Raw genomic sequence first — 12476 nt, forward strand, 5'->3', positions numbered from 1 at the left:
ATTGTTGCAGGCAATTATGATATTGTACACACTTCTAAATACCATCATACCATATTATTTCTCCATAGCAACTCCATTTACAGCTCATTAAAATTCTATTTCAATAACTTGTTATTAATATATTCAGCTTTTTAAAAAGGCTAGGATAACTTGCATGTTTTCTAGCAAGGCATACCTGAGGCAGTTATGAACTACTCGTCAATTTGCATTTAACATTAATACAATTCACCAGTAATATACAAATATATATATGAACACAGAAGGATATCAAACACAAATATGTATCAAGCAGTTACAACAGACTTCAATGTCTATTAATGTTTCAGGTTTTATTGGTAATTAATATAGCTATTAAGACTGTGTTGTAATTTATTGCAAACTGGTAACAAATGGTGTCTTTATTTTAAAAAAAAAAAAGGATTTTGCTTTAAACTTATTCATAGTGAGATCAATAGAACAGAAACAATTTGCTTATATGGGACCAGAAACCAAAGTTCTGTACTTTATATTTACCCATTCGTTGATATTGTTTAAAAAAAAGTATTGCTCATTTTTTGTAATTTCAGTTTTATCACTTTTTTTAATTAAGAGAGAAAACAGTAATCTTATAATCACTTATTGGAGACTTTTAAACTGTTATTATCCAAGATCTCTGTATTACACAAATCTCTTCTTGGTAAAAAGATGATGTTATGCCAATATTCATGGAGCTCAGGTCTTAAAAACACATTGTGACTGACATTCATATTCCTTATTTCACTGGCTAAATTATTTCACCCCATATTTTTGTCCATTCGGTTCCAAGCTGCTCAAAAGCATAACAGTATAGAAGATTAAAAAAAAAAAAAAATTCTAAGAAATCACTTGGGAAATGATGTGGTCTTGGGAAAGGATAAAGTATTTGGGTATAACTGTAGTTGCATCTTTTTCTCGTATAGATGTTTTATGGTTAATTATACATGTAGGAGGCTGTATTAATTTTGTACACAAATGTTTGGACAAGAACAAGTGATGTGGAAAAACTGTTGTTCGTTGAATAATGTTAAAATAATGATGTTGAAAGGGAAGGATTGTGTGGGGCAGTCAAAATATCAGCAGCATTTCTTACTGATCACTGTGAAAATCTGTTTGCTTAGAAATGGTTTGTATGATACGGAAAAAGTTAACGTAGGAGTCTTTGTGCCCAGAAATGAGGACTATGGTTGTATCAAGCCAAACCAAACCCTAGATAACAAGATCTACGTGACAAGTTACTGTGGAGATTATCATAAAGAAGAAAAATGTAAAGCTTGGAAGATAAAATAGCTGTGTTTTGGCCACATTAAGTGAATTCATAAATGGACAACTAGTGAGGAGATTGAAGTAGACGGACGCCTGTAATCTTGAGAGCAGACAACAGACGACCCTTTATTGCTAAAACACACACATACTTATAGTCACATATTCTGCAAAGTCACTGTACACGAGCATAAACATAAGATATAATTGGTTATACTAACTCTGTACACGCGCATAAACATAGGACATAATTGGTTATACCAATTAAAACGCGCAAAACTTGTCTCAGTCTAATTGGTCAAGATAAACTGCCGAATTGAGGTTCTTTGTGCCAAGTTCCCTTTATCGTGGAATGCGCACCTGTGTTCTTCTAATTGGCATCTTTCTTTTTTTGTCTTCTTGTTTATTCTGTTCAAGGTCTTCTAAAGGTGTCTGGAATGCTCTTGCGACCGATGTTAGCTAAATATGTGTCCACAAACTAGAACAAGGTATTTATGGGGGAGTCAGTAGGAACTAACGGAGGTAAAGCTGTGGTGATGGGGAAAATCTGCAAGTCCCCAAAGCTAAACCCTGAAACTATAAACATGAGTTCTCTCAGGGAGAAATCTTGACAAGAAAATAGGAAAATCTCCTGAAGACTCCCAAAGCAAGAGCAGAAGATCGTTAAAATATGTGCAGAACAGAGAGATAAGAGTGAAGAATCATGTACAAAAGCCTAAGATAATCATAGTGAACTCTGGCTTTTAAAATGTTCCTAAAAGATAGTCATATTTTCTATTTCAGTTTTTCTATGCTACAGTTGTATAAATAGTTTAAGAGACTGAAGAGCCAAGAGAAGAAAACAAAATGTTCTTCCAACTTCACAGTTTAATGAAATCTGATACTGAAAGCCACTCAGCACAGAAATTCAAAAATATATGTAAATAGACTCACTTTCTCTGAGGAACATTGTCAACATGTTACATGCTCATGGAGATTGGAGAATAGTACAGATGAGCCATCATTTCTGTATTCTACAAACATTAGACTTTTTGCAAAAAATATTAATGGCATGGAGTTGTGCCTGCAGCAATCCCGTATATAAAATATCTCTTGCTTACCTGAAATATGGGATAGGTGAACCTTAGTTTCTTCAGAAACTAAAGCAAGCAACCTGAAATTCTACCATATTCAGATTGCACATGACATGAATGGTATCTTGCCACTAAGCGTTCAATTTGAGGCTGGGCTAGTCAGGTGATGTATTTATATGGATTTACTGTTTTCTTGATGCTCCAGCACTGTAAAATTTAGCACCATGCTCTTACTGTCATATGTGTCTTTCCTTTTGACAGTGAGAATGAAGTTTTATTAGTTTTTATGATAGATTCACGTAACGGAATCCATAAAGGGAAAAATTTAGAAGCGTTGGTGACTCTTGAAGCAATATTCTTAATTTTAAAATTACTTTGACACCTCTGTTGGAGTACTTCATAATAACAAAGTGACTATGACTCAGGTAAAGTAGAAGTAAAGAATGCTGGAAGAGAAGACTATTTAAAGATTTGAGTAAAAATGTTATCATCTGTATTTTTTGCTGCAGATACATAACCTATTTTAACTGAAAGGCTTTGGAATGGAGCTTCTGACACTGGTATGCCAGGGATAATATATTTATTTTATGCTGGTCTTATTTATGCATTTCAGTTTAAAGGAATAATACCAATTATTCTAATAATTAATATTTCACAGCAAAATCCATTCAACAGTAAATCCAGCCTTCATAAGACCTTGGGCTACACTTATCTTTATACACTTACCTGATATGTTAAAAATATTGAATATTCCCCTTCTCAAGGCCATTGCATTTCTTTATCTTTTCTGTGAATAGGATTCAGCTCTTCCCAACTCATCCATTTAGGGGTCGCATGTGAGTTAAGTCTCTAAGGTTCTTTCACAGTTCATACAAATGTAGTCATTGTGGTCAAAAAGTTACTCAGTTCACCCTGAAGTAGATTGTGAATGGCATATTGGTTGCATTGCTCTTTAGCCAGTTTTCCTGAGCAGAGCTGTGGTACAGAACAGCAAGGAGGCATTTAAAAAATGTCATGATATTTAGTTCAATTAGTTTATAGTCAACACTTGATTGCTCTTTGACTGGGAACTCTGGTTTTGATTGTTTTCCCCTTATGCGCAGCAAGCCAAACACTGTAGGTAGTGTGAATTTGCACAATTCGGCAGTCTTTCATGGTTATTTGTTGTGTCTGCCTCCTTTCTACTGCGCAGCAAGGCTGGAGGTTTTAGACATTTCTTTGAAGAGAAAGCTAAAATGCGGCAAGTCACTTGACTTAGAAATAGTCTTTAATTGCCCCAAGTTTCTGTCTTTGGTGAGTTTCTACTTGTGAGAGAAATTGCTGATGATCTAAAAATGCTTTTGGAGTAACTGGCTGCTTTCTTTCTGATACACAGGAAGGTGTTAGTGATGGTATTTTTTTAAGCCCTGGATGTCCTTCTTCTTCTTCTTACACTTGCTACAGTGAAACCTTGTTAGCAGGATAGCCCTTTATTTCAGTTCCTTGAGCAAAATGCCCTTGGACTGATCCACAAACAGACTTTCAACCAGATTCTCCAATGTGATCTTTTTGTAGTCTAGTGTAATGATCAGAGCATCCCTTGAGAATGTGGGAGATCAAAGTTTTTCTTCTGCCTGAGGAAATTCAGATTCCTCCTATTTCCTGGTGGGTCAGCTAATTAGTAGGCTACAGGGTTTCTTGGGATTTTCAATACTAGAAGCAATCAATATTGCTCCAGCTGAAACTTCACAGAGAAGAATACAAGAGTCATTCAGAGATAGGAAACACAAGGGATTAATAGTTTTTTGTTGTCTGATTTACTAAGTATTCACATGGAAAGGGGAAGAAAGCTTTACTGGCTGATCTTAGGATTGTTCATGTATTTCATTTGTGCAAAATACCAGGGAAAAATGTGTAAATAAGGAAGCAGGGACAAGCACTCAGAATGCTTGCATCTGTAATTAGCATCCCTAAGGGTAGATGACTATGCTATATATCCTTCTACTCACCTAAAGTTTTGTTCATCTATTGATCCAGATATGTAACAGATTTTTAGAATAGTACTTCACATTTCTTCACATTGAGAAGAGGTGGTGGGGGGGGGCTCCCCTCTGCCAGTATTAAATTTTTTAGGCTAGGCTGACTTTAAGAAAGATCTCTTCTGTTTCTAAGCATCCACAAGTCTTTAAAGATAAAGATAGCATGAAACACTTACTATTAGTTATTTTTAGTACTACTGACTTTTCTGTCACCCTCTGATAATGAGAGGATAACTGTAAGTCCACCACATCTACATAGCTAGAACTAATCAAGCAGGAAACGTAGTGTATCACGGTAATTCTGTGGCTTTATTTGAGTGTGATGGGTTGGATTTATTGCAGTAATCAGCGCAAGAGTGTTTTCTCCTTAAATTACTTCCATCATGACTAGACTCTCCTTTTATGTTGTGAAAACTTGTTTCAATGAAGAAACAGTTCTTGACTTAGGCAAGATTGTGCTTTAGTTTGTGCTAACGAGTTAGGGAGTTATTGTCATTAATTTGCTTACTTACACATGAGGCAGAATGCTGATCAGAACAATTTTCAGAATAGGACAGAGCCTGTTGGCCCAGGCAAGTCCATGCCTCTCAGTACACATTTCCTGGAGAAATATCCTGGGAAACAGAATGGGTCAAGGAAACAAAGCAAACAAACAAGCAAAAAAAACCCACCACATTTTTGGTGCAAAATCCAGTCTTGGCAAAACAACAACAAAAAAAAGATATTTTGGAGAATTTCTACTAAAAAACATGACTGATTTGAGACAGAGCCTGGGGTATGGGAGCTGGCAGCTTACCCTGGGAGATGTGGTTGGTGATGTCTCCTCTGCGTGAGGGCTAGAGACTTCAGTTCCATTGAGTGACTGGGTGCTCTCAGGTATGACATGGTCCAAAGTGTTTCTTTCAGACCTGTCTTTATGACACTTGATGGGTTTGGTTGTCCAGAGAGTCTTCTAGTTAAAGAAAGCATATAGAGTTTCAAAAAAAAAAAAAAAACAAAACTTTTTTTTTGGGGGGGGGGTGAATACCTTGTGTAGACACTTTCTTCACACTTGAAATCAGAGATTTATGTTATGTTTTAGGTGGCTTGGTTGTAGTTTGCTTGGGTTTCTTCCTTCTGCATTTTAGGTTTCCATTTTCATTACAGTCAGAAATGAAAGCTTTTTCAAAATGTTAGAAATTTCCACACATGGAAATTTTGACCACCTCTCTGGGGAAGCACAGCTGTATCTTTGCAGATTGAATTGGCAGAGATAGCAAAACAGGGATTCAGTGGATTCTCCTTCAGACACTCATTCATTCTCTTCAAGTAAAATCACAGGAAAAAGCCAGAGTTTCACCTATTTGCAGGAATGTATGAAGATCATGAGATCTGAAATGCAGTTTTTAAATACTTTTGTGCTTCTAAATACATATTAGGATCAGAAAAGTCTTAATTAGAAATAATACCAACAGACAAACCTGTAATACTTAGAAGAGGAAAAATTAAAAGCAGAAAGAACAAGTAGTGAGGTAAAATTCTCATGGCAATAGAAGAACTGATTACTAGATGCACTTTAATAATTTTAAGCTAACTTTATAGACATAACAGAGAAAGATAAATTTAAATTTCAAATAGAAAATACAGATAAACCATTTAGGAATTTTCAGCTTACTTGTTGCTGGCTCTGCTTTGACTGGGAGCCCATGGAAAAGTACTATTAAAATAGGCAAACTAATTGTAAAAAGATACTAAAAAATCAAAGAGATGCATTGTTACTCTCCTGAAAATTAGTTATCTTAAGTTTTCCTTAACATCTGTTTCCCTTTGTTATTTCTTCATCCTTTTAGATCTGCTAACAGAAATTTATGGCAACTGAGATCAATTAGGACCACAGCTTTTACTAATAAATGCCATAGAACTAAACAAAACAATACCATCTTCTTCTGTATTCAAAAGATTATTTCTAATTCCTTCTATTTTTTAAGGTCAATTGTTTTATTTTTCTTCCTGGTCAATCAACATGTAAAGGAACACAATCTTCCTAGTTTCTGACTCCTATGCATGTAGCAATTGTGCATCTACTTAACTTCATTTTTACTCCTGCACTGCTTTCTACAAGGCTGCCCTCTCAGGTTTTCTTACATTTTCTCAACTTTGCTAGTTCTTTTTCTTTTTTGCTTTTTTTTTTTTCCCCTTGACATTCAAAGTGAAGACTTGCTATTATCCTGTAATCCTGTGTCTTTCTAAATGTTCTAAAACCTTTATTTTCCACAGGCATTAGAAGCTGTTGCATGACTTTCAGATATGATTTCTCAGTCATGCTTTAAATTTCAGAATTACAGTTCTGGAAAATATGGCATAGATGGGTTTTGCCGTCTTAGTTGCATGCCTAGTATTCTCTACAGCTTATTTTCAACAGTTTTTTTCATACATCATTTCAATTATGATGATATTTTTTCTCTTTTGAATTTTATTCTAAACTCTGTACTAATTTCTGATTACACTTCAGCGTTTGTACATTCCTTCCTGTTAAATATCTATGAAGAATCATTGGTTGTACAGGTAGAACAGGTTGGAAACATTCCACCGAACTTTTTTAACAGAAACTGTTAACTTATCAAAAAACAATTCACCTTGAGAAAAAGACTTCATTTAAGACAGTGTCCTAATAAAAGAAAAAGAAAATTGAAGAGGAAAAAGTAAATATTTTTCTAATACATTCTATTCTAACTTTTTTAAAGTAAAAGTTTCATTCATCAGTTTGTAATATCTTCCTGAGAATGACATTAAGTTATATTAAGAAAAGTTAAGAATATATATTTCAAACTTGAAATTTTTCAACTACCTTGATCAATTTTTCTTGTTTGGAGTGTGTTTATGAAAACCTAAGATATCAATTTTCTATCCCATTTCAGGGTGGGGGGAAAAAAATCATAATTTAAAGACCTTTCATGGAGCAGGAAGGCTTATTCTGCGCAGAAATAGGTCAAAATAGGCAGCTATGGCCAAAAGTGCAATATCACAGCTGAATGCAATGTAGAACTTTGGCACCTCAGAGTACAGTGGGGGGTTTGCCAAGATGGGAAAATATGTTTTAGATTTTTAATGGCAGCTGCTCCTGACTTGGTGAGATAAGAAGTAGTCTGTGGCAGTGGCAGATGTAAGGAGCCCAAAAGGGCAGTGTAGTCTATGGGGCTAAGAGGAAGAAAGCCCTGGAGGCTGGAGGGACATCTTGAGCAGGGGTGGAAAGAGCACTGGTGTGGGAACTAGAAGTCCCCAGCCTGCCAAAACATCCTGCTGCAGTTCAGTCTCTTATTAGCAGACAGAATAGTACAACAATGGACAACTAGAAACATATAGCAAAATACAAGTAACATAAAAAAAGAAAATAGGGCTTTATGCAGTGGCCATCAAAATCAGAAGGCAGTTTCCTACCACTTTTAGGGCATTTTGGATTAGATCTATTATACATGTATACCATATTTATTTTAATATTAATAAGTAGTACAAAAAAGTGTAAGATTATTTTTAAACATACTTTCAGTCAACATTTTAATAGCATAGAATTAAGATTAATGATTGCACGTCCATTTTTACTAGAGAGGTGTTAACACAGCCTCTTCATTTTTCATGTCACCTTTACTAACACAGATCTTTGCATATGATCCAAAGTTGTCCCATGAAGACTAAGACAAAATAAAAAGAATAACAAAAGAATAAAGCTGTAGACATAGAACTGTCTCAAGAGAATTCTCAGGCTCCCAGAGAAAGGCATAAACTTGTAGATAGTGTAGAGCTAAATCAGATTTTTTGGAGTCCTTCAAAGGATTGACCAGAGCTCTAGCACCACAAGGAAGTTCTCTTTTGCCTCTGGAAACAGTGATGCATCATGCACTTTCCGCTCAACAGGCTGATCGTTAGCACACAATGTCATAAATGCAACTTACTGCTTTAACACAGCCAGCTGACTTAAGTACCTTAAGGAGACAGAAGACTGAAAGGGAAGAGAAAGGCGAGACTGTGCACTGCATAAGAGTGCAGAGATGGTACTGTCATGAAATCAGCGGAGGTGGGATGTGACTATGGAAGTATTTTTGCCATCATTATTGAAGGACTGTACCCTGGGAGAGGAGAGACAGAAGACAGTGTGAACTAAACACAGGTGTGGTATTTGCTCTACATGACTCGTAAAGTAACTGCAATGAAAGTGGAGTTAGTTCTTTATGTCCCTTTATAGAAGTTGTAGCTCTACGCAAGACTATTGAGGAAAGTACTGGTGTCAATTGTTTTTGCAAGAAGAATGAAGTATTTTTTTCTTTAACATTAGCTTAGTGGTACTCATTAAAGCCAAAGAGTTAATTATTAGATAAGCCTTATCAGTACAAAATCATGCTACCTGTTATGCCTCCTTTCCAAGGCAACTGTTCCAGCAAATGCTGCATATTCATTTATCAACCTTTTTAGACTGTATTAAAAGGGTTGTATTCTTTATATACAGAATACTAGCTTTTCAGTCAGAAATAAAAGAGAGAAGGAAAGATACCCAGCCCTACAGATGTTTGGACATGTGCTAGGGTCTTGTATGAAACTGCTTGGAAAGATAAGAAGAATTTGGATCATGTGTAAATTCTATAATCCAAAACTGAAAAGGCTTAAGGCTTTGCTAAGACAATTTTAAGGATAGCCTCTGATAAATTGCAAAGATTTGTGATGATGCAGGATTATATGTCAGAAGGCAGGAAAAAAAGAAACTCTGTGGAAGAAAAAGTAGATGTTCTATACCAATTATCATAGAAAGAAATACTATGCTATACAGTCTCAATCAGATGAATCAGTAGAACATGGGTTTAGGTTGGTTGACCCTGTGGATGTAACTGTTGATTTACCTCCTTAGAAAAGCATGATGAGGTTTGTCAGACTCCACAGAAACACTGGAAGCTGTTGGGAAGATCACAGAAAACAGACTTTTCCACTTACTTAAAAAGAATTAATTCACAGAGAAAAATGTGTAGGAATGAAATGTGTTTTATTTAATGAGGTGAACTGTGTGACAGTTACATGCAAGGCTGTTTGCATGTCTTCCCAAACTCGTTCTAAAAAAATTAGGATTACATCAGCTCACCAAAAGCCAAACTCTGGTAGTCTGTATCTTTAACTTGAAGATCCCCAGCTGAGTTTCCAGCTGCTGGGCAATACGGCAACCATGATAGAAGTGGGGCTTTTGAGGGATTGCTGTTAATCTCAAAATCCCACAGGGAATGTTCTCTGAACTGGAAAAGTTTTCAATTCCCCAATGTCTTTGGGTTATAATCTCTATGTTGAGCACAATCTTCAAATGCACAATCATGTGGTGATGACAAATGAAGGTGCAATCTCTCAGCTATGCAGATTTTTCATGTTAGCTCCAGTAGCAACAGATCTTAATTTTAATTTAGGGAGAAGGAAACACTCTGTTCCAAATTTGTTCGTCAAGATATGGTCACCAAAAAATTTCCTGCTAAAAAGATGCTATGTAAACAACTGATCTTACCCAGAAATTACATTTAGAGAGAATATTTCTATCTGAAGGTAATAATCATCAGTGTTACTGCTAAACAATAGTCCCTTTATCGACTGTTGTCTCTTGAGTTGCAATAAAGTAATGGATGGGGATCAAGAAAAATGCAACTTTCTAGTGGAGTTTAAAATACATCTTTCCTCCCCTCCTGTAAACATTTCACTGGCTAAAGTTTTATATCAAGAAGTGAATTTATAAGCTATATTCAATATATAAACTGACAGATGCTAAGATGAAATAATTTACTTTTCAGCTTATCAGACTACTTTTCATCCTTCCACCACTCTCATTTACATTTTCCTTTCAGATTTCTTGGTACTTTTCTACTTAGTGTAATAGATATTATCAATGTGTTACAATACAAAACATTTGTATTACAAGTGTACTTTTAGTGCATCTGAACAAAAAAATATAAAAAAATGCAAAATTTATTTTCAGATTTTAGAGTAAGAACTGGTAGAGTAAAAGAAGCAAACCCACAGTTTCACTGTGGGTTTGTGAGGAGTGCGGTGGGTTGGGTTTTTTGGGGGTTTTTTTTGTTTGTTTTGTTGTTTTTTTTTCAAAATTGGGGAATGAGTGGGAACAAAAACTGAGAAAATGAAGAAAAAAAGACTTAAGATGAAAACTAAAGAACTGTGATCAGTCAACAGTCTGCACAAAACTTGCTTTTCCAGAATCTCCGTTAGTGCTGAAACAGGATTAGCACCACTATTAACCCTGAAAAGTCATGGAAAACTCTAACCATCATTTTGTAGTAGGGATATCAGAAGAAATTTTGACAAGTCATAACAATTAATGAAAGACAGTTGACTATTCAAAACTCTTTAGAAACTTTTATTCACACTGAAAATGAGCACTGAGAAAGGAGGAAAAAAAAAAAAAGACATTTACATCATAGGATAAAATCAGGGGATAAAACCAAATAATTTAGGCCTTGGGATAAAATTTTAAGAAGAAATAAAAAAGGACCCTAGAAAAACCTTTCATAGGAAAATTCATTAACTCTCTAGTGAGGATGCTACACAGTCTGTATTGTTTTAATGAATAGGTTGCCAAGGAATACTTAACAAGATGATGAGAAAGTAAGATATAAAGGAAAATCATAGAAACAGAAAAATATAGCTAGTTTGTAGCATCCACATTGCTAGCTTCTGAAGGAATATATTTTTAAAAAAAAGAAGAAAAAAAAGAAGGAAAAAAAAAAAAGAAAGAAACTGTCACTGTGGACAGACATGCAGAGATAGAGAAATATATGAAGACAGTTCATTAAGTTTTGCATCCAAAATGATGAAATTGGCAAGAATTCTGCAAAGGACAATATTCTTAGAAAAGAAATATAAGATAAATACATGCCAAAGCAGCTGCCCCATGATTAAGAGCTGAACATGCTGTATTAAATATCATTCCTCTGGAAATCCTGATGAAATATTTCTGGAAGGACAATTTTTATTCCAATGAGTTTCTGAAATAATCTTTTGTGAGTCTTGCATCTTACTAAGGTCTTGTGTGTGCATCTAATTGTGTAGCTATATTACAATTAACCTTGTGCAGGACAGAAAGCCAAGAAACTGAGCATGCAAAAAGAAAGCAACCCTTAATTGCATTCTCCTAGGTACAAAGAATAGCTGTGGAGACATTTTCAATACTCTTCAGTCTTTAGTGAAGACTCTTGGGAACTGGGCATCCTAATTTCTTGTGCCTCTCTGTGAATAGGAATACTCCGGCTAATGCTTTCCCCTAGAATTTTCCTTGCAGATTTGGAATTTGACTTACCAATATGCTAACAGTGCTGTGCAGGTTAGCGCAGAAGCATTGTGTTCCCTCTTTCGCATCTTGTTTTGCAGTGGTGGGCTTTGTGATAGTTGGTAAAACATGGCAAAAGAGACTTATTTCAAATCATACCCCAGAAACAGAACGCCTGTAACTTACTAGTCACTGCAAACTGGAAATGTCAATACCCATCAGATATAGGCAGGCAGAGCCATGTCTCACAAGTAGCAAAGGAAACTCTGTCACAAGCTGGGGTTTAGCTTTGACTGGAATGTCTTCTAAAGACTGAGAGGCAAATTAAACCTGTGTGTGTAACTATACTGAAAATATTTTTACACAATCTGCAAGTTCTCAGCTGCACTTTACACAAATATACAAAGTGAGTAAAAAATTTTGTTTCACTCTTAGTTTCCGAAAAAAATGGTAACACTGAGTTTGAGATGAATGAACTAGCTTTTTAGAATTGAGGAATGTCATGATGAGTATCCAAAAGATTTTGATAGAAAATTCTTATTTGGTCTAATAACACAGTATGTATGCATTACTGTCAGTGAAAAGCTCAAACTGACTTGGTGAGCACTAAGGGCAATCTTTGGGTTTAGATTTATGAATTCCTACTTCTTAGGCTCAGGCTAGCTCTTATGAACCCATCATCGGTCAGCTAAATATTTAATAAATATATTGTGTTGTAGAAATAACTAGAACTTTTCAAAACACTCATAGCATATAAAATCAGTATAGCTTTGTTCCATGAAATCTTATTAGAAAGGTTATGAATTATATTAATAAATATGAAGT

The sequence above is a fragment of the Aquila chrysaetos genome, chromosome 23 (genome assembly GCF_900496995.4).
Source record: "Aquila chrysaetos chrysaetos chromosome 23, bAquChr1.4, whole genome shotgun sequence".
In the NCBI taxonomy this organism is placed as follows: domain Eukaryota; kingdom Metazoa; phylum Chordata; class Aves; order Accipitriformes; family Accipitridae; genus Aquila; species Aquila chrysaetos.